General features: G+C 55.0%; 2 long non-coding RNA genes and 2 pseudogenes across 3 annotated transcripts in view; 2 read left to right on the top strand and 2 right to left on the bottom strand.

The window, feature by feature from the left end:
* Positions 1 to 5,966: 5,966 nt before the first annotated feature.
* LOC144580043 (signal recognition particle 9 kDa protein pseudogene) lies at positions 5,967 to 7,907 on the bottom strand (annotated as a pseudogene).
* A 2,938-nt stretch (positions 7,908 to 10,845) lies between these two features.
* Positions 10,846 to 14,543, top strand: LOC144579851 (uncharacterized). Its single transcript, XR_013528305.1, has 2 exons — positions 10,846 to 10,947; positions 11,376 to 14,543. It is a non-coding gene; the product is annotated as an uncharacterized LOC144579851 (long non-coding RNA).
* A 1,618-nt stretch (positions 14,544 to 16,161) lies between these two features.
* The window catches only part of LOC144579852 (uncharacterized), a 21,673-nt gene continuing 12,834 nt past the window's right edge, over positions 16,162 to 25,000 (top strand). The window contains exon 1 of the long non-coding RNA XR_013528307.1: positions 16,162 to 16,667. This is a non-coding gene — a long non-coding RNA (uncharacterized LOC144579852). The remainder of the gene's footprint in view (positions 16,668 to 25,000) is intronic.
* LOC144579850 (ATP synthase peripheral stalk subunit d, mitochondrial pseudogene) lies at positions 18,413 to 19,011 on the bottom strand (annotated as a pseudogene). Its single transcript, XR_013528304.1, has one exon. The product of XR_013528304.1 is annotated as an ATP synthase peripheral stalk subunit d, mitochondrial pseudogene (transcript).

The raw sequence follows: 25,000 nt of genomic DNA, 5'->3' as shown, positions 1-25,000 counted from the left end.
TTTTCTAGGCCGGGCGCTGTGGCTCACGCCTAGAATTCCAGCACTTTGGGAGGCCGAGGTGGGTGGATCACGAGCTCGAGAGATCGAGACCATCCTGGTCAACCGGGTGAAACCCCGTCTCTACTAAAAATACAGAAATTAGCTGGGCATGGTGCTGCGTGCCTGTAGTCCTGGCTACTCGGGAGGTTGACGCGGGAGAATTGCCTGAACCCAGGAGGCGGAGGTTGCGGTGAGCCGAGATCGTGCCATTGCCCTCCAGCCTGGTGGGTAACGAGAGCGAAGCTCCGTCTCAAAACAAACAAACAAACAGATCAATTGCAACGAAGTGATGAGACCCTGTCTGTAGACCCTTTCTACAGGCAGGGTCTCATCACTTCGTTGCAATCCTCCCGACCTGGCGTCTCAAAGTTTTGGGATGATGGATGGGCTCGAGCCACACTGTGCCTGGCCTCCGGGGACTGATTCGCGACCACAACTGACGTGCTAATATTTTCTTCTTTTTTCTCCTTCTTCTTTTTGAGACGGAGCCTCGCTCTGTGCCAGGCGAAGGGAGGCGCATCGCTTCGGAAGCGGCAGCCGAGCCGCCTTCTAGAGCCCCATTCAAAGGCAGACAGCCCTGTTTCCCTTCTGGAGTCGGAGGTGATGGCTCCCATGGCCTCGGGCTCCACTCCATTCGGCAGGCGCCGCCCCACAAGAAGGCTGGCTGTGGCTGTGGCTGGGGGTGGGGGGACGCGGTGGGGCTGGCTGGAAGAGTCTCCTTTTCTGCTTCGTCCTTCGGTAGCTGGAATGACGGGCGCGCACCACCACGCCCCCCGGCTACTTTTCCTATTTTCAGGAGGGATGGGGTTTCGCCATGTTGGTCAGGCTGGCCTCGAACTCCTGACCTCAAGTGATCCGCCCTCTTGGGCCTCCCAAAGTGCTGGGATGACGGGCGTGAGCCGCCAGCACTTCACCCTTGAAGAGCAAGCGCGCGGGCGGGGAGCGGTGGCTCACGCCCGTCATCCTATAGCACTTTGGGAGGCCCAGGAGGGAGGATCACTTGAGGTCAGGAGTTCGAGCGAGACCAGCGTGGCCAACCTGATGAAACCCCGTCTCTACTAAACGTACAAATGATTAGCCGGGTGTGTGGTGGGGGATGCCTGTGATATCAGCAACCCGGGAGGCTGAGGCAAGCAAGCAGGCAGGCAGGCAGGCAGGCAGGCAGGCAGGCAGGCAGGCAGGCAGGAGAACCCCTTGAACCTGGGGGGCGGAGGTTGCCCTGGGCTGAGATCACGCCGTTGCACTCCAGCCTGGGCGACAGGGGTGAGACTCTGTCCCGGGGGGGGGGCAAGCTCGCACCCTGCCACCTTTCACTGCGGCCGGCCCTTTTTTAGGCTCTGAACCTATGTCATTTCTGACATAGGTTGACTCCCTCGATCCCCTCTCTCCGTTAGTGACTCGGTAAAGTAACTTGGACATTGTGTCGCCCCATCCCGAAGACGGATGGGTGGAATCCCACTGGGAGGGAGGGGAGAAATGGATCGGGATACCTGGTGACCTGGGCCTGCCTGAGGAGACTGTCACCCTTCGCTGCTCACGAAAAGGTCGGGTAGGGGCAGAGGAAGAGCTCTTTGCCTTTGGCCCTTTGAAGGTTCGCCTGAAACGTCAACTCGTCAGAGACAGATGAATCAGAGAATAGGCCAGACACGTTTCGTTTCTGGGTCCCCTGCAGAACGAAGGCCCCCGGGATGACTTGGGTTCCACAGGGTGTATCTTCTCCGACTCTAGGTCCTGAGACCTTCGGTTCTGGGAGAGGGGGAGGGCCCTGCCTCTTCCACGAAAAGGAAAGAGCGCGTGCTTACAGAGGCCGAGAGGAATCTAGACGGACAGAGGGGCCCTGCTGGGTTTCCCCACTCGGTGTGTAGGATTTGGGGAGGTCGAGGCCAGGCTCCCACTTGGATGAAAGGAGCATGTTTCAGACTTTTCTCCCTGTCACTTGTGGCGTCTATCCTTCTCCTATTTCCCTGACAAACTCCTCAACTCAAAAATAAACGGTTAGGGAAAATCTTACCTAGCGAAGCCAATCGTGGAGGCGCTAAGGAAGAAAGCTCATGACCGCGGCATACATTTCTAGACATAGGACCTATCGCGGTGTGTGCGTGGGAGTGATTTCTAAGGCATGGCCACTGTATCGCTACTGGGCTGGGACGGCCCAGTGATGTTCTCGTGAGGAGACGGTGGGTGGATCGCGAGAGGTCGAGAGTTCGAGACCGGCGCCGGGGCAACGTGGAGAAACCCCGTCTCTACTAAGAATACAACATTCACCCGGCACGGTGGGTGGTACGTGCCTGTCATCCCAAGCTACTCGGGAGCCTGAGGGCAGGAGAATCGCTGGAACCCAGGAGGCGGAGGTTGCCGTGAGCCGAGATCGTGCCACTCACTCCGGGAGTGAGTGTGGATTTCACGGACCTTCGCTTCCCTGTAACGGATATTGACACTCTGAGGTGGTGGGTCTGGAGTCCACTCGGAAACGCTAGGGACTGGACTTCCATCTTAGATAGGCCCCATCTCCACCCCTAGCCTCCGTCCACACGCCCCCGCCCCTGGTCTCCTCTTCCTTCTCTCTAGGGGAATGGAAGTTCCAGATGAACCCACGGGCGGGTGCCTAGGCCGTGTCCCCTGGGGGCTCCGGTCGACTAGTTGCAGGCGGGCATCACCCGAGAGGACTCCCTGGGCCCAGAAACGACCTGATCCGAGAGGGATCGGGGAGAGGCCGGCGACGCGGCGTGCCTGAGCCGCCCCCGCCCCCGCCCCCGCCCCCGCCCCCCAACCTCCACCCCGACCCAGAGCGATCCAGCGTTCCCTTCTTTTTCGTGCTGACGCCTGCAAGCATCGGTGGTCTTTGGGCATCGCCTAGCGGCCACTGTAATGGAAAATCGAGGTGGCGCGGAGGGAGCTCTGCCAGCCCGAGGACTTCACAGAGCCTGGGGCAACCGGTTTCTCTTCCGCCCATCTGGAGGCCCCTCCCTCTCTCCCTCGTTGCCTGGGGAACCTCCGCCCCGGTGGGGGCCCTATTGTTCCTTTATCGGTACTTTGTGTTCCTTTGTTTGTTGGTGTCTTTCATGCGCATAGACTCTTCTACCTGGGCTTTATGAGGAGTTGGTTTATTTTTTAAGCACCCCCCACCCGCCCCTTTACTCCAACTCGATGAGTTTGTGAGGTGGGTTCCCCCCAACGCCGCGCCTCTCACCACCCTGCGTGGAAACGTTCTGGAGCCAGGCGCGTGGGCCTCCATCCTCTCTCCCCTCCCCCCACCCTTTGCCGGTTGACATTTGCATGGGTGATGGCCAGATCTCACCTCACTCAGTGGCCACTGTTTTTGAAGATGGGGGGTGGGGGTGGGGGTGGGGCACGGTCCCACTTCCCCAGAGGCAGCTGGGGGCGATGGCACAGCCTTTGGTCCTCGTGGGCAAGCGGGTGGGCGGGCTGGACAGTAGTGGTGGGGCTTTTTCACCCCTTCACTCCTCAGCCATCCCTCCCTCCCTCCCTGGGAAAGCTTCATCTTGGCTGGGTCTCTCAATCACCTTTTCTCTTGATGTCTTCTTTTCTCCTTCCCCGGGCCAGCATATATGCAAAATGGGAAGGGCATCGTGGCGCCACGCTGGGCCGTAGTAGTTTGTGCCCAAAATAGAAACGCTGTCTAAAAAGAGATACTTTGCTCCCTTAAGATGACCGGAGGTGATGCCTTGGCACGGAATTCTAGGACGGTGTATCTTTTCCCCAGGACGTGTGTGAGCTGCTGTTTTTCTCCTGCTGTTGACTAGCGCTTTTGTGGATTTCTCGATGTCTAGTGACAGCCGGTTCCTGTAAACTGTACTTCATAATGTGATAACCTGCTTTTTGCCAGTTAAAACTAGCTCTCTCTTTCTCAGACTAAAAGCTGTTCAGGCTTTATGTCAGTTAGCTTCCTGAGCTGGGCAGACTCCATCTTACCTTCTACATTTTAGTGATTTTCCCACCATTCACTATGTCACCAGAGTATGTAGCTGGGGCGGGCTGACGCTGGGAACGCATTTGTTGATAAGAGGCCGAGTTCAGTGGTACCAGCAGAGCTTGGGAATGCGGGCAGGTGCTGTCCGATGCCCAGAGCCCCGGTTACCTATATAAGTTGTGTGTCTTTTGTGACAACTTTACCCCTCGCACCTGGCACTGTTTTATTTCTCATGTTCTAGCTTAAGTTTGAACTTTTTGCTTACTCTCCTTTTGTGAAAAATTTCCTTCAGCTAAGTTCCCCCTCCCTTTTAAAACTAGGGTATAAAAGACCGCCTAATATTTCCTTAGGGGCCGAGAGAATTTTGGGCATCAGCCACCTCTCGGTCGCTGGCATAATAAAGGACTCATAATTCAATCTCAGAGTCTGGTGCATTCTTTCACTCGCTCGGGTACAACAATAAGGTCTTTCTTTCTTTCTTTCTTGTTTTTGTTCTTCTTGTTCCTGTTCTTCTTCTTATTATTATTATTATTATCTTCTTCTTCTTCTTCTCCTCCTCCTCTTCCTCTTCTTCTTCTCCTCCTCCTCCTCCTCTTCTTCTTCTTCTCCTCCTCCTCCTCTTCTTCTTCTCCTCCTCCTCCTCCTCTCCTCCTCTTCCTCCTCCTCCTCCTCCTCCTCCTCCTCCTCCTCCTCCTCCTCCTCCTCCTCTTCCTCTTCTTCTTCTTCTTCTTCTTCTTCTTCTTCTTCTTCTTCTTCTTTCTTCTTCTTCCCCAGGCTGGAGTGCAATGGCACGATCTCGGCTCACTGCAACCTCCGCCTCCTGGGTTCAGGCAATTCTCCCGCCTCAGCCTCCCGAGTAGCTGGGATTACAGGCACGCGCCACCATGCCCAGCTAATGTTTTGTATTTTTAGTAGAGACGGGGTTTCGCCATGTTGACCAGGATGGTCTCCATCTCTTGACCTCATGATCCACCCTCCTCAGCCTCCCAAAGTCCTGGGATTACCGGCTTGAGCCACTGCGCTTGGCCTGCAGGATGTATTTCAACGTAGTACCTTCCCTTCATTCCATTCCTGGGGAATCAACATGTGAACACGACGTTTAGGTGGTGAAATTAGGGTACGAATATAAGTGTCAAATAATATCATACTTCCGGTTTACTGGAAAACATGACAGTTGTGACAGTCACACCTAACACTTTGGTTACAGAAAGAGAGAAGACGGACAGAAGTATGCAATGATGTGACAGTTGGGATCATCTATCGGCCTTCTGAGAAACTGCAGATGAAAAAGACGTCGTGAAAATGTCTGTAAAATGGTGGTTGTGGTACATGTGTAGTGACCGTCATTGCATTCACGCACTCAAATAACTGCTGCTTCTGATAACTGAAAACTAGATTCAAAGTCATTGTTCAACGAGCTGATACTACCAATCCCCTATAATAAAAGGTATTTTTATTGTATCTCTCTGGAGAGAGAGAGAGAGAGAGAGAGAGAGAGAGAGAGAGAGAGAGAGAGAGAGAGAGAGAAGGCAAAGCATACTGGTTAGTCAATTCCTGTTAGATATAATTGAGGCCACACTACTAGACATACTCAGGTGCACGGCATTCGTAACAATGCGCACTGTGGTGCGGAGTTTGTTCCGATTACCATCTTTTATGTCTGTTGGTCATCGACAGCATACATTTTATGCTCCAAAAGAAATACCTCGATCCAACACAACGGTTACATTGAATGTTCTTTGAAAGAAAGATGAACTAAATTTAAGGAAGCATTGGCTTTTCGTAATATCTCATTTTCAAGTTACTGTTACGAATCTGCCAGAAAGAAACAATTGTGCGTTTTACCTAACATCAAGTAATCTGCAAAGTTCCGGAGACAGATGCATCGCTTGTGCAGTTTCCAAAAGTAAATACAGGCTTTCTGACTGAAAACATTCGCATTCCTAGCTCTCTAAAGAAAACATTCAAAAGAAAATTACAGAAAATGACCTCTGAGCTTCTGAAGAGTCCACTTAGTTACATAAAGTATTTTCTGTCCCAACACTTTCCCTACTTCAAAAGATATTTACTTCCTCAGTACATGACAAAGTCTTCATTTCAAACCATTCACTCAGTTTCCATGGTAACACTGAGGGATTCCCTGGCTACGGTCAGTGCCACTAGTTAGTTGACTGTGGAATTTCTCAGTCTTCTTTCCATCTTGAGCTTCCTCTCTTTTAGACACCAGACAAACTCGATCATCTGTTACTTGTGTGTTTAACACACAAGTTTCCATCAGAATGCCTGTATTTGAGAACCACACGTGCCTTCACAGGGTCAGCGAGGTAAAGCTTCTCTCTCGGTAGGCAGCGTGGCTGAACTCCTCCCAGGTCTGGCACTGTGCGTCGTGGCCTGGAGTGCAAAAGTAAACAGAGGCAAGGCCACAGAACCAGGTTCAGCAAACTACCTAGAGTCGCCAACGGATGCAAAAGTCATAAGGTCTTATTTTCTAGAAATTCATGAGGTCTTCTTCTTCTTCTTCTCCTTCTTCTTCTTCTTCTTCTTCTTCTTCTTCTTCTTCTTCTTCTTCTTCTTCTTCTTCTTCTTCCTCTTCTCTCTCTCTCTCTCCCCCCTCCCTCCCCCACTTTCTTCCACCCCTCCCTCTTCCTCTCCCTCTTTTTTATTTTAATATAAGCTCAGGTAGATCTAATCCAATCCATTCCCAAGGCCTCAATTCTTTACTTTAGGAATCTCAGATTTGATCTCCATACAGAATCCTGTGCAGAAGTGGCGAGTTTATTTCTGGACTTGGAGACCTCAAAGATGTTACACATTGATAAAGATTCAGGCCTGGCACGGTGGCTCCTGCCTGTCACTGCAGCACTTTGGGAGGCCGAGGTGGGCGGATCACCTGCGGTCAGGAGTTTGAGACCATCCTGGCCAACATGGTGAAACCCCGTCTCTACAGAAAGACAAAACTTAGCCAGGCGCGGGAGCTCACGCCTGTAATCCAAGCACTTTGGAGGCCAAGGCGGGCAGATCACCTGGGGTCGTGAGTTCAAGACCGGCCTGAGCAACATGGTGAAACCCCGTCTTTAGAAGGAAAAAAAGGACAAAAATTAGCCGGGCGTGGTGGTGCGTGCCTGCAATCCCAGGTTCTCGGGAGGCTGAGGCAGGAGATTTAATTGAACCCAGGAGTCGGAGGTTGCAGTGAGTGAGCCGAGATCGCACCACTGGACTCTAGCCTGGTGGACAGAGTGAGACTCCCTCTGAAGGGGCGGGGGGGGAGAGAGAGAGAGAGAGAGAGAGAGAGAGAGAGAGAGAGAGAGAGAGAGAGATAAATCCAACCCTAAAATCTGGGTTTGCTTTCTCCGTTGACTCGGTTGTGACCCAGACTTAGTGTCTCGATAAATCGTGCACCTCTCTGTTCAGCTAGGATGCTGGGAGGGTTTTCTCAGTCTGTATCTCCCCATGTCTTAAATGACCCGTGACCGAGCCCTGTCCGTTCTGTCTCAAATATGGAGCTCCAAACATTCCTCTCCATTTCCACAACTACACACGGCCCCTCGTGAAACCACTGGCTCTCGGGAAAACATCCCAGATGGTGGTTTCAGCTTTTTGGCTATGAAGCCTGAGCCTGCTGACAACATTCCTGTTCAGCTAATACGTTTGTATTGTTAGTGAAGGCGGGGTCCCACTATGTTGGCCTGGCCAGGATGATCTCCATCTTTTGACCTCGTTATCCACCCTCCTCTCTCTTTCTCTCTCTCTCTGTCTCCCCCCCCCACCCCCGTGTTAGTGAAAACCTGTCTTTAGTAACAATACTGTCTCTGTGACGGTCTGTCTGGCTGGCTGGCTTTTGCTGCCGCTGCTGCTGTTGTTTCTGTTTTAAAAGTGCACCCGGGCCACCGATTATGGTATCAAAAGCATTATAAGATATGTGTAATTCTCTCTCCATTGAGTACCCCTTTCCTCCTCCTCTCTCTGCTCTCTGTCTCTCTCTCTCTCTCTCTCTCTCTCTCTCTCTCTCTCTCCCCCCCATTCCTCCTCTCTCTCTTTTTTTTTTTTTTTTTTTTTTGCTTTTTTCTCTCATTTGAGACAGAGTGTCGCTGCTGCTACCCAGACTGGAGGGCAATGGCACGATCTCGGCTCACTGCAACCTCCGCCTCCTGGGTTTAAGCAATTCTCCTGCTTCAGCCTCCCGAGTAGCTGGGACTACAGGCACGTGCCACCATGCCCAGCTAATTTTCTTTTTCTTTTTTTTTTTCTTTTTGAGTTGAGACGTGGTTTCGCTGTTTAGACCAGGATGGTCTCGATCTCTTCACCTTGTGATCCACCCATCTCGGCCTCCCTAAGTGCTCGGATTATAGGCGTGAGATGCCATGCCCAGCCTGTGCTACTTTATCTTTTAACTTTTTGCTTACTCTGCTTTTGTGAAAAATTTGCTTCAGCTAGGTTTCCCCCCTCCTGTTTCAAACTAAGGTATAAAGAACCTCCTAACTCTTTTTTTCTTTGGGCCTGAGAGAATTTTGGGCATTAGCCACCTCTCCGTCGCTGGCTAACATAAAGGACTCATAATTCAGTTTCAGATTGCGGTGCATTCTTTATCTCACTCGGATATAACATCTCTCTCTCTCTCTCTCTCTCTCTCTCTCTCTCTCTCTCTCTCTCTGTCTCTCTCTCTCTGTTACTCTCTGTGTCTCTCTCATCTCTCTCTGACTCTGTCTCTCTCGATCGAGTGCGACACGTTGAGTTAAACACCTTCATTGGTTTTCTTTGGTGGTGGTGGTGGTGGTGGTGGTGGTGGTGGTGGTGGTGGTGTGTGTGTGTTTGCTGAGACCGAGTCTTGCTCTGTCTCCCTGGCTGGAGTGCAGTGGCACAATCTCAGCTCACTGCACCCTCTGCCTCCCTGGTTTCAAGTGAGTCTCCTGACTCAGCCTCCCGAGTAGCTGGGACTACAGGCACGTGACACCATGCCCAGCTAATTTTTTTTTTCTTTTTTCTTTTTTTGAGTTGAGATGGGGTTTCGCTGTTTAGACCAGGATGGTCTCGATCTCTTCACCTTGTGATCCACTCGTCTCGGCCTCCCTAAGTGCTGGGATTATAGGCGTGATCTGCCATGCCCAGCCTGTACTACTTTATCTTTTAACTTTTTGCTTACTCTGCTTTTGTGAAAAATTTGCTTCAGCTAGGTTTCCCCCCTCCTTTTTCAAACTAGTGTATAAAGAACCCCCTAACTCTTTCTTTCTTTGGGCCTGAGAGAGAATTTTGGGCATTAGCCACCTCTCCGTCGCTGGCTAACATAAAGGACTCATAATTCAGTTTCAGAGTGCGGTGCATTCTTTATGTCACTCGGATATAACATCTCTCTCTCTCTCTCTCTCTCTCTCTCTCTCTCTCTCTCTCTGTCTCTCTCATCTCTCTCTGTCTCTGTCTGTCTCGATCGAGTGTGACACGTTGGTTTTCTTTGGTGGTGGTGGTGGTGGTGGTGGTGGTGGTGGTGGTGTGTGTGTGTGTGTGTGTGTTTTCTGAGACCGAGTCTTGCTCTGTCCCCCTGGCTGGAGCGCAGTGGCACGATCTCAGCTCACTGCACCCTCTGCCTCCCTGGTTTCCAGCGAGTCTCCTGACTCAGCCTCCTGAGTAGCTAGGATTACAGGCACGCGCCACCACGCCCAGCTAACATTTTTGTGTTTTCAGTAGAGGCAGGGGTTTCACTGTCTTGGCCAGGCTGGTCTCAAACTCCTGACCTCCTGATACTTCCACCTCGGCCTGGCCTCTCAAAGTGCTGGGATGACAGGCACGAGCCACCGCTCCTGGCCATCTTCCTTGGTTTTAACTGGAGAATCTAGATTCGAGCCACACCTCGTTCTATGTCACGGAAGGACTTCGTTATCCTGCCGACTCGGGAAAGCCAGGCCCCTTGTGACCCGTTTCAAACTGAGAGCCACCTCATGTTTGGGAAATGGATCCGCTCCCAAGTTCAGTGAAGGGATGCGGTGTGTAGGACGAGGGACCCTGTTCCTTCTGATTTGGTCTGCATGGTGGGGCCTGGGGCTGGCCGGAGCTCAGTGTGGACCGATGGCTCCCTCTACCATGGGATCCACTGTCCCCACTTTGGAACACAGGCCTTGGCAGATCCTGGCCCTTCCTGGTATTGAGTCAGGCCGGGTGCGGTGGCTCATGCCGGTAACCCCAACACTTTGGGAGGCAGAGGCAGTAAGATCTCTTGAGCACGGGAGCTCCACCACCAACCTGGGGCTACATGGCCAAACCCCGGGGTCCGTGCCTGTAGTCTCAGCTACTTGGAGGCACTTCACCCTGGGCGACAGACAGAGCGAGACCCTGTCACAAACAGACAGACAGACAACAGCTATATTATGTCCTTCTCAGGGTACAAAGCAAAGCTAACAGAATACAGCATTTAATTTTTTTTAACTTTGTTTATTTATTTATTTTGAGACGGAGTTTCGCTCTTGTTACCCAGGCTGGAGTGCAATGGCGCGATCTCGGCTCACCGCAACCTCCGCCTCCTGGGTTCAGGCAATTCTCTTGCCTCAGCCTCCCGAGTAGCTGGGACTACAGGCCCGGGCGGGTGCGGTGGCTGGCTCACGCGTGTAATCAACCCCAACACTTTGGGAGGTGGGCGGATCACGAGGTCAGGAGATCGAGGCCATTCTTGCTAACATGGTGAAACTCCGTCTCTACTAAAAATGCAAAAGTCATCCGGGCGTGGTGGCACATGCCTGTACTCCCAGCCACTCGGGAGGCTGAGGCAGAAAGAATCACTTGAACCCGGGACGGAGAGGTTGCAGTGAGCCTAGATCGTGCCATTGCCTGCCCTCCACCCTAGGGGACAGAGCGAGACTGTGTCTCAAAGTAAATAAATAAACTCGTTCATTCGTTCATTCATTCTGAGTAGACATGCAGGATGTCAGCTTCTGGCCTCACGGACTCTGAGCTGACGAGTCCCGTGGTCTGCCTATCGCAGGACTGTACAGGTAAGGAGTTAAAAAAAAAAAAATTTTTTTTTTTTTCTTTTAAAGCGTCATGTTTAAAACAACTAATTTTGTTATACGGAAATATACGGATGTACCCCAAACACAGAAACTGCTCTTCCATTTTGAAACAACTCTTTTCAAAATTGTCTTGGGCCTGGTGGGTGTGCCAGTGATCCTTTTAGGTTTCGACCTTGACGGAGAGAATTTCCAGTCGGTCTCTTCTCTCTGGAAGGAAGTTTCACATAATCCGATGGGTGGGGACTTAGGCTGTGTCTCCCTAAGGCGCTGGTCGATTGCTTGTGGCAACTGCCTGGGAGGGCACGGCGGCCCCACTGTGCTGTGGTGGGGGGAGGGCTCCATTCTTCCCCTCTCCCGCTCCCGTTCCTGGCGATCCCAGTTCATTCCTGGTTGACACTCTCTGTTGGCAGGCAGACTTCGGGCATCCCCTAGCGGCCACCGTTACTCTGAAAACCGAGGCCTCACGGAGGAAGAAAGAAGGCACTCTGAAAACCGAGGCCTCATGGAGGAAGAACACTCAGGCCGCCTGCGCACAGCCCGGGGCAACTGTGACTTGTCCGCTGCCCCCGCCCCCGCCCCCATCTTCGCGTTCCTCCCTCCCTTGTTGCCTAGGGAATCGCCATTCTGACCCCCGGGTCTCATTGTTCTTTGATCAGATAAAAAGAATATCCTCCTAAATGAACAGAAAGGCTAAACTTTGTCTTGCTGGAGATTGGATTGATTTTGAGCTACTCAACCTGAGAGTTACAGTGTTACCATAGAGATTGACTGTTTTTGGTGAAGCCAGTTTAGTTTTCATCAGTTTTTAGAGTGTGAGAAATCAGATTTTATTCTGTCCATTTTTTTTTTTTTTTAATTTTTTATTGGATTTTAGGTTTTGGGGTACATGAGCAGAGCATGCAAGACAGTTGCGTAGGTACACACATGGCAGTGTGCTTTGCTTTTCTTCTCCCCTTCACCCACATTTGGCATTTCTCCCCAGGCTATCCCTCCCCACCTCCCCCTCTGTCAATTTCTCTTAATAGAGTTTTCTAAAATGGTCACTTTTGCAACCTGACTCATAAAGTATTCTTGACCGTGTTGGCTATTTTTGCCATAGAGAACAAAATTAATATTCTGTTTCTATTACTGTGTGGGTTTTGTCCCTTTAAATTAATTTTTACTTCAAAGGACCCTTTCTCGGACTTTTCCCTAACCCTTCAGGTTATAGTATGCAGTTGAAAAATCCATGGGGCAAGCTTCATAACACTTCATATGTTATTGAAAGTACTGAAGAAAATGGACCTGAGGAACCTAGCTAGCCCTACCTGGAGTTCATGTCATTTTTGTCATTTGTTTTGTTTTCCAGTTTTTAATGCACAAAATAGCAGTAACAATACCCGGCAAGAATTAAAGGATAATTGTAAGACTCGTAAATCATTTTGATAAGGATCTTCTGTTCAGTATGCATTTCTGAATTTTTAGTCATAGAAAGACAGTGCTAGGTATAATTTCAGGTGTCTAGCGTGGACATATTATGATCTAAAGTAATTGCTGTCTTGATGTGAAATAAAAGTGCTTTATCATCCAAGGACAGTTCTATACAATTATGTAACTATTGCTATTTTAGGAGTGTTATCAGGGTATTAGTAATATTAATAAAATAATTAGAAAGCTTAAGCAACTAGCCTTCTGGAAAGTTAAGGAAAAAAGAATAAATAGGCCAGGCGTGGTGGTGGCTCAAGCCTGCCTGGGAGGTTGTGGCGGGTGGATCAGAGGTCAGGAGGTCGAGACCAGCATGGTCAACATAGTGAAACCCTTGCCTCTACTGGAAATACAGAAAAGTTAGGGGGCCGTGGTGGCACGTGCCTGTAGTGTAGTCCCAGCTGCTCACTCACTCGGGAGGCTGAGGTAGGAGAATTGCTTGAACCCACAGGGGGCGGAGGTTGCACTGAGCCTGGGTGACAGAGAAAGACTGCTTCTCCAAAATATTAGAATAAGGCCGGGCGCGGTGGCTCACGCCTGTCATCCTAGCACTTTGAAAGGCCGAGGTGGGTGGATCACCTGAGGTCAGGAGTTCAAGACCAGCCTGGCCATCTTTAGAAAAAAGAAACCCCATATTTAGAAAACAGAAGTAAGCCACACACACACACACACACACACACACACACACACACACACGCTAGAATAGAATAGAATAGAATGGAACAGAATAAAATAGAATTGAACGAACGAACGAATGAATGAATGAATGAATGAGCAATTTTTCAGGAACAAAGAAAACCCATGGTGACACAAACCTATGCTTCTCGCCTTTTGAGGCAGCAATGACGCTACAAATTATGTGTGATTTCTTGTTTTTCTACATTTAATTTAACGTCGTTACTATTATTATACTTCTTGCTATTGTTCTTATTTGAGACGGAGTCTTCCTCTGTCGCCCAGCCTGGAGTGCAGTGGCGTGATCGCGGCTCTCTTCAACCTCCGACTCCCGAGTCAAAGCGATTCTTCCGCCTCGGCCTCCCGAGTGAGTAGCTGGGACTACAGGTGCGTGCCACCGCACCCGGCTAACTTTTGTGTATGTAGTAGAGACGGGGTTTTGCCCTGGTCAGCAGGCTAGTCTCGAACCCCTGACTTCAAGTGATCCACCCGTCGTCTCAGCCTCCCAAAGTGCTGGGATTATGCTCGGTGCGTTATGAGCGGCTCGGCTAACATGGTTAACTTTATGGCCCCGTGGTTGGGCCTTTGGTTTACAGCCAGAGGCTACCTGACAGAGCCCTGTCCCTCGAAAGAAGGGTGGTTATCTGCAGATAGCAGCAGGGTCTTGCTCTGAAATCCTCAAAGCCTCTGCTGTGATTCAGAATGGTGGTGTCTGTCTCAAACGGATGGTCCTGTTGATCTGCTCTGGTATTTAGAAATGAATGCTCCCCTACTAAAATCTGTCACAGACACCTCCGGGACGGATGAATGTGGTGGGTGCAAGTTTGGAGGTGAGGCAGGTGCTTCGCTAGAGCTGAGGAGTTGAAGACCAGCCCGGGAAACAGGCTGCGGTGCATTTGTCTGGCCAAGGCCCATGGCAGCCTCCACTTCCCGACCTCAAGCAATCCTCCCACCTCGGGCTCCAAAACAGCTAGAACTATACAGGTGCCTGCCATCACGATGCCCGGCTAACTTTTTAATTGTTTTGATTTTTTAGTACAAACGGGGGCTCGCTGTGTTGCCAGGGCTGGTCTCAAACTCCTGGGCTCAAGCGATTCTTCCACCTGAGTCTCCCAAAGTGTTGGGATTATAGGCGTGAGCCATGGTGCGCTGCCCTCTTTTTATTTCTTTTCTCCTCCTCCTCCTCCTCTTCCTCCTCCTCCTCCTCCTCTTCCTCCTCCTCCTCCTCCTCTTTCTTCTTCTTCTTCTCCTTCTCTCTCTCTCTCTCTCTTCCTCCCCTCCCCCCCTTTCTTCCTTTTCTTTTATTTATTTATTTATTGGAAAAAAAAAAAAAGATGGGGTTTCACCATGTTGGTCAGGCTGGTCTTGAACTCCCGACCTCAGGTGATCTGCACGCCTTGGCCTCCAAAGTACTTGAATTACAGGCATGAGCCACCACACCCGGCCTCATTCTTTTTCTTTTTTCTCTTCCTTCCTCCCTACTGGATGGATGGATGGATGGATGGATGGATGGATGGATGGATGGATGAGTGAGTGAATGAATGGACGGACGAGTCGGTTTCCGGAAATATTTACAGGCGAGGTCGGGTGCCGCAGATGACGGCAGGGCCTTGCTCTGAAATCCTCGAGGCCTCCGCCGTGATTCGGAACGGTGGCTACCTCAAGCGGATGGTCCTGTTTGTGTGCTCTGGTCTTTTTTAATTTCTTGAGACGGAGTTTCGCTCTCGTTACCCAGGCTGGAGTGCGATGGCGCGATCTCGGCTCACCGCAACCTCCGCCTCCTGGGTTCAGGCAATTCTCCTGCCTCAGCCTCCCGAGTAGCTGGGATTACAGGCACGTGCCACCGTGCCCAGCTAATTTATTTATTTGTCTATTTTCCGGTATGTTTAGCAGAGACGGGGTTTCACCCCGTTGACCAGGTTGGTCTCGATCTCTCGACCTCGTGATCCACCCGCCTCGGCCTCCCAAAGTGCTGGGACGACAGGCTTGAGCCACCGCACCCGGCTGTGCTCTGGTCTTCAGGAACGAGCGGAGCCTTCCCGTGCTCCGCCACCTCCTTGTATGTCTTCTACGACCGTCCACGCTTCCATGTACTTTTTTAGAGATGGGGTCTCCCTGTGTCGCCCAGGCCGATCGTACGTAGGTCACTGTGACCTTGAACTGACTGGTGGGCTTAGAGAGATGCTCCCCTGACTCAGCCCCTGAGGAGCTGGGCCTACCGGCCCGGGCGGGTGCCAGGACGCAGCACGACACAAAACGGCCGGCTGATTATCTATCTATCTTCCTTCTTTTTAATTGTTTTCTTCTGCGACAGAGGTTCCGCTCGCTCGCTCGCTCTGTCGCCCGGGCTGGAGTGCAATTGCTCCCGGACCCAGCGGGAGGGTCGGGTCGGGTCGGGTCGGGTCGGGCTGCTTATTCTTGCGGCCTGATGATGAGCTGAAGACGAATTGGGAAAGGAGGGAGTTTTCATTTCTGTGACTGCTTACGGGGAAACGGAAGGCCTGGAAAATATCGCCAGACCGACTCAAAACCACAGAGAGGAGGTCAGAGCCTGTGTACCTTCCGAGCTCTCTGTGTACGTGTCACGGTGCGTGGTCACCTAAAGAGGGAAGCGAATCCCCCCCACCACCCCCCCGCCCCGGGAGTCTCGCTCTGTCGCCCAGGCTGAAGTGCGGTCGGTGGTGAGATCTTGGCTCACTGCGACCTCCACCTCCCGAGTTCCAGCGATTCTCCTGCCCCTGCCCGGCCTTTCGAGGGCCTGGAGGCGGGGGTTTCGCCATGTTGACGGGGATGGTTCGGAACTCCTGACCCCGGGTGACCCGCCCGCCTCTGCCTCTGACTACCGGAGTGCTGGGGTGAGGGGCGTGGGCCGCCGGGCCTCGGCCTGCTTTTTCTTTTGTTACTAGAGAAGAAAATGGCGTGGGCCCTCTCGCTATCACGGTATACACTCTGCTATTCTGTGGGATACGCCGTGCGTGTGAGTGCGTGCGTGGGTACGTCCGTGCGTGCGTGCGTGCGTGCGTACGTACGTACCTACGCACGTACGTAGGTGCGTGCGTTTCTGCGCGTATTGCCGAGTCACGGTGCTTCCTTCCCCCTCAGGGTCTCCGCTCCATTAGTTGTGGGGGAAATGCCTGGGAGGGTGCCGGGCTGACACTTGCATATGTTGTCATCGGGCGTCACCTAGCGGTCACCGGTTCTCCGAAGTCTAGGCGGCGTGACGGGACGCTCTGGCCGCCCGCCCACCGTCAGGAGAGACTGTGGCTTCTCTCTGCCACCCGCCCCCCACCTCCCCCCACTTAGAGGCCCGCCCTCCCTTAGTCCATTCGTCCCCCACCCCCACCCCCACCCCCACCCCCGACTCCCTCGTTGCCCAGACGACCCCTGGAGACCCTGGCCGGGCCCGATTGTTCTTCTCTTTGATCCGTTGTTTCCCTTTCTTTCTTGGTGTCTTTCTTAACCCATATGGACCCTTCTGCCTGGGTTTTGTGGATGACAGCTCCACTTTAGGCCTTGTCGTTAGTGGGGACTTTCCCGATTCTCCCCAGATGTAGCGAAAGCAGGTAGATGTCCAGAGTGTGCTCGTAAATGGCGTTTCCCAGAAATCATCGAATGAGTGTGGAGGAAGAAACATGCGGTGCCCCCCTTTCGAGGCAGCGATGCCAGCAATCATGAATTAGGTGTCATTGCTGGAGTCGGCTTGTTTCCTGAGTTGCCCTCCGTGCCCACCCCCACCCCAGTCTTGAATACATTTTAGAATAACCTACTGTGCCTCCGTCCCTTCCCCTTCCTCTTTGTGTCCCCTCCTGCTCCCCTTGGTTTCTCTCCTTCCACTCAGGCATATCCCCCCTTCTTTCTTTCTTTCTCTTTCTCTTTCTCTCTCTCTCTCTCTCTCTCTCTCTCTCTCTCTCTCTCTCTCTCTCTCTCCCCCTCCCCACCCGCCACCCCTCCCTCCCTCCCTCCCTCCCTCCCTCCCTAGGTAAACTCACTCAACCACCCTGGCCCAGGCCCTCATAGTCATTTTTCTTCTTTTTTTTGGAAACAGAGTCTCACTCTGTCACCCAGGCTGGAGTTCGAGGGCACGATCTCGGCTCGCGGCGGCCTCTGCCTCCCGGGTTAAGGCGATTCTCCTGCCTCAGCCTCCTGAGTGGCTGGGGGTTACAGGCATGCACTGCCACGCCCGGAGAAGTTCTTTCTTTCTTTCTTTCTTTCTTTCTTTCTTTCTTTCTTTCTTTCTTTCTTTGATTAAAATTAAAGAAGTTTATTTGTATTGTTAGCAGAGACGGGGTTTCACCATGTTGGCCAGCCTGTTGTTGGACTCCTGACCTCAGGTGGCCCACCCGCCTCAGCCTCCCCAGAGTGCTGGGATGACAGGCCTGAGCCACCGCGCCCGGCTCATTGTCACTTTTAACGGTTACCTTACGTGTGGCATTTTTATTTTCCTGGCCAACATATTCCTAAGGTGGAAGGTGTGTCGCAGCCCCTCCCCGGGCCTTACTATGCCGGTAGAGGATTTTTCGAAAAGAAATCTGTCTGTGCTTTCTCCTTTAGTTTCTCTCTCCCTAATTGCCTTCTCCAGTTCTTTCTTTCTTGTTTGTTTCTTTTGTCGTTTTCTGTGTTTCGTTCGTTGTTCCTGTGTTTCTTTCGTTGTTTCTGTGTTTCTTGTGTGGTATTTTTTTTTTTTTTTTTTGAGATGGAGTTTCCCTTTTGTTACCCAGGCTGGAGTGCAATGGCGCGATCTCGGCTCACCGCAACCTCCACCTCCTGGGTTCAGGCAATTCTCCTGCCTCAGCCTCCTGAGTAGCTGGGATGACAGGCACGCACCAGCATGCCCAGCTAATTTTTTGTATCTTTAGTAGAAACGGGGTTTCACCATGTTGACCTGGATGGTCTCTATCTCTTGACCCCGTGATCCACCCACCTTGGCCTCCCAAAGAGCTGGGATTACAGGCTTGAGCCACCGCGACCGGCTCCTTCCTTCCTTCCTTTCTCTCTCTCTCTCTCTCTCTCTCTCTCTCTCTCTCTCTCTCTCTCTCTTTCTTTCTTTCTTCTTTCTTTCTTTTTTCCTTTTTTCTTTATTTTGAGACAAGAGTCTCACTCTGTCACCCAGGCTGGAGTGCGATGGCGCGATCTCAGCTCACGGTGACCTCCACCTCCGGGGTTCAAGCGATTCTCCTGCCTCTGCCTCCTGAGTGGCTGGGGTTACAGGCATGTGCCACCACGTCCGGAGAATTTGTTTTTCTTTTCCTTTTTTATTTTTAACATTAAAATTAAAGAGGTTCTTTTTTTTTTTTTTTTTAATAATTACTTTTATTTTTAATGTCCAGAATGTGTAATATAAGGGCCAGAGCCTCCTCCTGGACTCAATTTTATAAATTCTCAATTGGTTGGTGAGGCCAATAGGGATACTTTTGCTTGTCCAATTTGGTTTCTGGGAAAGCTTCGTTCAAGTCCTCAATGGTCATCTGTTCAAATGGAATTAAGTTCTTATACTTCTCCATCTTTTTCTCATATTCTACAACCCTGGCCTTTGAGAGAGACACCCACTCAGCACAAGACTTCACATCTTCTTTTTCTTCAGCATCCACCAGGGCAGTATATGGATCCTCTGGTATAGGAACCTTCAGGGCATTAAACTTCTTCTCAAAGTCATCCACCAAGCCTGCTTTGGCCTCATTGGCCTTGTAGTAAGCCCAGTCAATAGATGGTGGATTCTCAGGTAAAGCAGCCAACCTGGAGGTTAGGATCTCATTCCAGGATTTCAGGGAATTAGCAATGGCCTTTTGGTTTTGGGGTATGATCTCCCAAAAAGCTATCCAGTCAATGGTTTTTAGAGCAAGTTTTCGCCCAGCCATCTTGGAATCCTTCACCGACCCCAGCTGCCTATCGTCCACAGCAGCAAGTAACGGAAGTGGGTCCCTTTTTTTTTTTTTTTGGTATTTTTAGCAGAGACGGGGTTTCACCATGTCGGTCAGCCTGTTGTTGGACTCCTGACCTCAGGTGGCCCACCCGACTCAGCCCCCCAGAATGCTGGGATGACAGGCGTGAGCCACCGCGCCCGGCTCATAGTCACGTTTAACGGTGACGTTACACGTGGTATTTATATTTTCCTGGCCAACCGTATTCGTAAGGTGGAAGGTGGGTCGCAGCCCCTCCCTGGGCCTTACTATGCTGTTAGAGGATCTTTCGAAAGGAAATCTGTCTATCCTTTCTCCTTTGTTTCTCTCTTCCTAATTGCCTTTTCCAGTTCTTTCTTTCTTTCTTTCTTTCTTTCTTTCTTTCTTTCTTTCTTTCTTTCTTTCTTGTTTGTTTCTTTTGTCGTTTCTGGGTTTCGTTCATTGTTCCTGTGTTTCTTTCGATGTTTCTGTGTTTCTTGTGTGGCCTTTCTTTTTCTTTTTTTATTTTTTATTTCTTTTTTCTTTTGAGACAGAGTCTCAGCCTGTCACCCAGGCTGGAGTGCGATGGCGCGATCTCGGCTCACGGTGACCTCCGGCCTCCATGGTTCAAGCGATTCTCCTGCCTCAGCCTCCTGAGTGGCTGGGATGGCGGGCGTGTGCCACCGCGCCCAGGTAATTTTTGTATTTTTAGTAGAGACGGGGTTTCAACGTTTTGGCCAGGCTGGTCTCGAACTGCTGACCCTGTGATCCGCCCGCCTCGGCCTCCCAAAGTGCTGGGATGACAGGCATGAGCCACCTTGCTTGGCCTCTCTCTCTCTCTCTCTCTCTCTCTCTCTCTCTCTCTCTCTCTCTTTTTCTCTGTCTGTCTGTCTGTCTTTCTCTGTTGCTCTTTCTTTCTGTCTCCCTGCCTTTCTTTCGAGATGGAGCCTAGCTCTGTCGCCAGGCCCGATTATGTTTAGCAAGAAATTTCATTTTGTCTATTTTCTTTCTTTCTTCTCTCTGCCTTCCTTCCTTTCTTTTCTTTTTCCCTTTTTTTAGATTTTTACCTAAATGCAGGTGGGGGCTAATGCCGAAAATGGCATTAGCCTCTTCTTTCTGCCTTCCTTTCTTCTTGCTCTGTGTTTTTCTCTTTCTTTCCCTCCTCCCTCCCTCCCTCCCTCCCTCCCTCCCTCCCTCCCTCCCTCCCTCCCTTCTTTCCTTTTTTCTGTTCCTTTCCTTTTTTTCTCTCTTTCTTTGTCTTTTATACTTTTTTTGTCTCTTTCGCCCTTTTTTCCTTCACCTCTTTCCTCATTCTTTCTCTTCTTCATCTTTCTTCATTTTCCACCTGTCTTTCATCATCTATTTTCTCCAGATTTTAAAATTTCTGTTTTCTCCATGTCCTTCCTCCCCCCACCCTGCTTCCTTTCTTCCCTCTCTCCTTCCTCCATGTGTCTTTTTTCTATCCCCCCTCCCTCCCTCCCTCCCTCCCTCCCTCCCCCACACCCCAGGTTTGATTGTGAAAGTGTCCTCATTCTGTGTCTCTCTGTCACCTGAACGACTCGCGACCGAGTCCTGTGTGTTCTTTCTCCCTCCGAGATGCATGTCCAAACAGCCACACGTCGTGGGCTTGTCTTTGGAGCCTGTCTCGGTCTACGCAGAGACACGTTTGGAGGACGGTTTCTGTGGGGTTGGGGTGGAGGGGCTGTGTCTTCGGCCTCGGCCAGACTTTTCTCGACTCACGGTTTCGGTTTTGCCGTCCGCCGGCCGCCCTGCCATCTGGATCTCTCTCGGTGACAGGTTTGGGGACCTGGTCGTCGCCGGTTGTCGGGCTCCATCTGGCGGCCGCTTTTATATGGTTTTCTTGGCTTCTGGAGCTCCGGTGACAGCTGCCGAGGGAGGGGACCGTCCCCGCTGTGAGCTAGTCATTGCTCCGGAAAGCCTGCGGCCGTCAGCGGGGCTGTCCCTGTGGCGCCAGAGCTCTGGCGAGTCACTTGTGAGTCAGAGCTCGGGCGTGCAGGGCTGTATGGGGGCAGGCTGTCGCCGAGTTTCCAGGCCCGAGCGAGGTGTCGGGGCTGCCCGGGCCGGTCGACCAGTACGCCGTAGCTCCCGAGGCCCGACCCGCGACCCGCGGGGACCCTCCGGGCGTGGCGCGGGTGGCCGGGGACGCCACTCCACGGCCCTGTGGCGGGCCAGCGCGGGCCCTGGCCGCCAGAGGCACCCACCCACCCGCCGGATTTCTTTCCCGAGTCCCTGTGGGGAGTCGGTGGCCTTCCTGCGCCGTCCTCCCGGGGTGCCGCGCCTGGCCGCGGTCCCTCTGCTGTGACGCTTTACTTCCGAGTCCGCCTTCGTGGTCGGAGAGTGGTCCCTGAGCGCCTTCGGTCCCTCGTGTCGTGTGTCCCTCGCGTGTGAGGGGACGGCCGAAAGAGTCTGTTTCTGAAGGCACGGGCCGGCCCCTGCGTGGCACCGGTGGCCCGGAGGGCGTGCCCGGGAAGGGCTGCTCCCTGGTGTGTGTGTGTGTGTGTGTGTGTGTGTGTGTGTGTGTGTGTGTGTGTGTGTGTGTGTTTAGGTCGACCAGACAGCCCTGGGTGCTCCATGTCTGGCTGTGATGGTGGCCTTTTTGGGGACAGATGTCCGTGTCACGCATTTCTGAGTCGGCGGTGTGGCCGGTGACTAGACCCCCTGCCCCCTGGGCGGGGTGTATCTTTCACTCTGAGTTGTCGTTTTGTGCCACCGGGTTATTGCTGACACGCTGTCCTCTGGCGACCCGTCGCTGGAGAGGTCGGGCCTCTGGATGCGTGGGGGGTCTCTGGTCTACCGGTGACCCGGCTAGCCGGCCCTGCTCTGGGTTGAGCCGCCGGCTGGGGCCCGTGTGCCTTGCCTCCCGTGCATCCGTCTGAGTGTCCCGGCTCCCTGGTGCCGCCCTGGGCCCGGGTCTCTTCCGACTCACCTGGGCGTGGCGGGGAAAGGCCGGTGCGGGCGGGCGGGCTCCCGTCTGCCCGCGTGTGCGCTCCCTGCTGCGGGCACCTGGGGCGGTCGCGACGACGACCCCGTTCCGTTGGCTCCGTGCCGTGCGTGTCAGGCGTCCTCCTCTCCTCTGGGGTTGTCCGCCGTCCCTTCCCCGGAGCGGGGCTGGCCGGCCTCGGGCCCGTGGGCTCCGTGGCTTTGCTGAGGTTGACTCCTTCGCCCCGCTCTGGGTCTCTTCCGATCGATGTGGTGACGTCACGCTCTCCCGGGCCGCGACCGATCCGCGGTGGGCGAGGGACGGACATTCTCGGTGAATGGGACCGCTCTTCTCGTCCCGCCCGCGGGGGCCCCCTTGCCTCTCCTGCACCCTGCCTGTGGGGTCTGGATCGGGAGGTGTAGGGGGTACGGAATCCGGCCCGACCTCGCCGTGCTCCCCCGTTCTCCACCTGGCGGGGGCCGGTGGGGTCCTCTGACGCGGCAGGCATCCCTCGCTCTCGCCTCCTGTGGTTGTTGCCTTGTCGGGGGCGGCCCCTCTCCGCGGCGGTGGGGGGCTCGTCCCGATGGCCCGTCGTGCTGCCCTCGCCGGGGTGGTGCGAGCGTTGGCTCCGCTTGGGCCTTTTGCGGTGCTCCTGGAGCGCTCCGGGTTGTCCCTCAGGTGCCCGAGGCCGAGCGGTGGTGTCGTTCCCGCCCCCGGGGCCCCCTCCTCCGGTTGCCGCCATGGGGTCTGCGTGTGGGTCCCGAGGAGAAGCGCTCAGCTCGTCGGAGGGTTGTCGTCGAGGCGATCGATCGAGGTTTTGTGCCCCTCGACGCGGGGTTGAGGGGGTGCCTCGGGCTCCGCTCCTCTCGCCGTAGACCTCATCCCTCCCTTCCCTGGGTGTCCCTGAGCGCCTCCGTGGGCGGCCCGGCGAGGGGCGACCGGTGGGTGGGGGAGTGTGACCCGCCCTCGGTGAGAAAGCCTTCTCTAGCGATCCCAGAGGTGTGCTTTGGGGGTACCGGACTCCCCCGGCCCGCCGCCTCTCTCTGCGTTGTGGTAGCGCTTCCGCGTGGCGATTGGATTCGCTCGTGTGTAGGCAGAGTTCCCTCTTCCTCCTCGGTGGCGGGGAGAAGTGGGGTCCGCCGGTCTCCGCGGTGGGGACCGAGCGCCGCTCGTCGCCTACTGTGGCCCGCGCCTCCCCCCTCTGAGTCGGGGGAGGGTCCCGCCGGGCCGGGCCCTGTGTCCTCGCCGTTGGGGAGGTCGTCGCTTGAAGGCTGGGTGCGTGTGGCGTCCCGTCTGGCGCGTGACCCCCTTCCGCTGCGAGCCGGCTCTCCGCCCGCTCCCGTGCCGTGCCGAGCCCTTGCCGGTGCCGGCGACCGCGCTGTGTGCGGGGCGACGGGTCGGGCCGCCTGGGCCCGGGAAAGCGTCCCCACGGTGGGGCGTGCCGGTCTCCCGGAGCGGGACCGGGTCGCGGATGGACGAGATCCTGGGTGTGTCGCCCTGGCGTCGGGCTTGTCGCTGTGGTCGCTCCGGGGCCCCCGGCGGTGGGGTCCGGGTCCCGTGAGGGGTCTCCGCGTTGGTGCCGAGGGCCGGCCGGTGTCCCGGGTGGGAGGGCTGCGGGACCGCCCTCGTGTCTGTGGCGGTGGGATCCCGTGGTCGTGTCTTCCCCGGTGGCCCGGCTGTGCCCGAGGTTCCCGCCCGGGTCCTCGGCGGGCTCCCGTGCCCCTGCCCTCGTGGGCCCCGGCCCTGCGTGTGCGCCCGCTCCCCGCCGCTGCCTGCCGATCCTTTCTCTCTGAGCGGCTCTCCGGCTGCGCCGGGGCGGCCCCGTCTGGGACCCGAGCCGGCTCCGCCTTGAGGGGCGTCGCCCCCGGCCACCATCGGCCGGTGTCCGCGTCCCCCCGGCGTGTGCCTCGGCTTCGCGCACCGGCGGCGGTCGGCCCCGCGCGGGCCCGGTGGGCGTCGGAGAGGTCGGGTCGGCCCGCCGCGTGTGTAGGGAAGACGGTTATGGGGCGCTGGCCGCGACTGCGGTGGCGGTGTGGGGGAGCCGCGGGCCCCCGAGAGGCGTGCGTGGGTCGCCGAAGGCCAGGCGGCCGCTCCGTGTGCCGCGCGGGACCGCCCCTGTGTGCCCAAACGGGCCGCTGGCGGTGAGACCCCGTTGTGTGTCCACGGCTGCTGCGGTCGTCTGTGCCCGAGGCTTCTCCCCGGATCCTCGCGGTGGCCCGCCGCCCACCCCCTCCCCGCTCGCCGCCTTCCCCGCGCCTTCCACGGTCGCCTCGGGCTTGCCCGGGGTCTCGTCTCCTCCCGAACCCGCTCTCCCGCTCCGCGTCCGCGCGCCCCGGGTGCGCGCCTCGCTTCCCGGGCCCGCCGGGGCCCCTCCCCGAGGCGTCTTGGGTGTCGACGTCCGGGGGCGGCGGCGTGTCCTTCCCCCGCGTTGCGGGTCCCGTTCGGCGCGTGCGTGCGCCCGAGCGCGCCCCGGTGGTCTCTCCCGGCCAGCCGTCGTGTGTAAGTAAGGTCGACCTCCGGCCTGCCGGCCGCCCGCCCCCCGGTTCGAGGGGGGGGCCCGGGCCGGGACCTCCGGTCCCGGTCCCGGTCCCTCGTTCCGGGTCGGTGGGTCGGCCGGACGGCTTCCGTCGCCTTCTGGCCGTCGTTGTGGGTCGGGGCGGTGCCGGTCACCGGCCCCCCTCCCCTCCTGCGCCTGCGCCCGCCGGCGTGGCCCGGGGTCTGGCCTCGGCCGGCACCCGGACCTCGACCGGGCGGGCGCGCGGGCGCTGCGGCCGCACGGCGTGACTGTCCCCCGGGTCGGGCACCCCGGGCCGCCTCCCGCTCGCCGCCCGAACGCCGGGGCCCCGCCCCGCGGGGTGTGGGTATCGCCGCGCCCCCTCGCCGCCCCCCACTGCGTCTTCCGCGCGCGTGGCCGCCGACCCCCTCCTGGCTGCCCGGCACAAAACGGGTCGGGCGTTGTGCCCTCCACTCGCACGCGGTTGTGGAGAGAGGCGGGGGTGGGGTGTGGGGTTGGTGGTGGTGGAGGTGGAGGTGATGGGGCGCGTGCGGTGTGCGCGTGGGACTCGTTCCCCGCGCTCCC

Source organism: Callithrix jacchus, chromosome 17 (assembly GCF_049354715.1).
Source record: "Callithrix jacchus isolate 240 chromosome 17, calJac240_pri, whole genome shotgun sequence".
In the NCBI taxonomy this organism is placed as follows: domain Eukaryota; kingdom Metazoa; phylum Chordata; class Mammalia; order Primates; family Cebidae; genus Callithrix; species Callithrix jacchus.
Note: the sequence above shows the minus strand (reverse complement) of the source record. Positions and strands in the feature narration are given on the sequence as shown.